This window comes from Tachypleus tridentatus, chromosome 4 (assembly GCF_004210375.1).
Source record: "Tachypleus tridentatus isolate NWPU-2018 chromosome 4, ASM421037v1, whole genome shotgun sequence".
Classification (NCBI taxonomy): Eukaryota; Metazoa; Arthropoda; class Merostomata; order Xiphosura; family Limulidae; genus Tachypleus; species Tachypleus tridentatus.
The window spans coordinates 66758308-66758672 of NC_134828.1; positions in this window are offsets into that span (position 1 = coordinate 66758308).

A 365-nucleotide genomic window follows, 5' to 3' on the forward strand; every position below is an offset into this window, starting at 1 on the left:
GATAGTAATAAAACCTCATAATATGATAGAAATCCTTTTGAAACACCCCACTCTTAAACGGTCCAATAGGATTACACCAATAAAAAGAATGAATATTATTATTTTAACTGTGTTTTATTGCAAGTCGCTTTCAACGAGGTTCATCATTCAGAGCATTGTAGACTAAGAATTAACGTGATCTTAAGCAGACACATGCGTCCTGGTACTGGGGAAATGCTATTGTATGTTTAGGGATAACGAGATAAAAATAAATTGGTGTTCCTAAGCAAGATATAAAACTGATCAACTTCCATTGTGAAAGTATAATTTTAATTACACTTAAAAGAAGCTTCGTTATAATAGAGCTTGAATAATTCAAATAATAC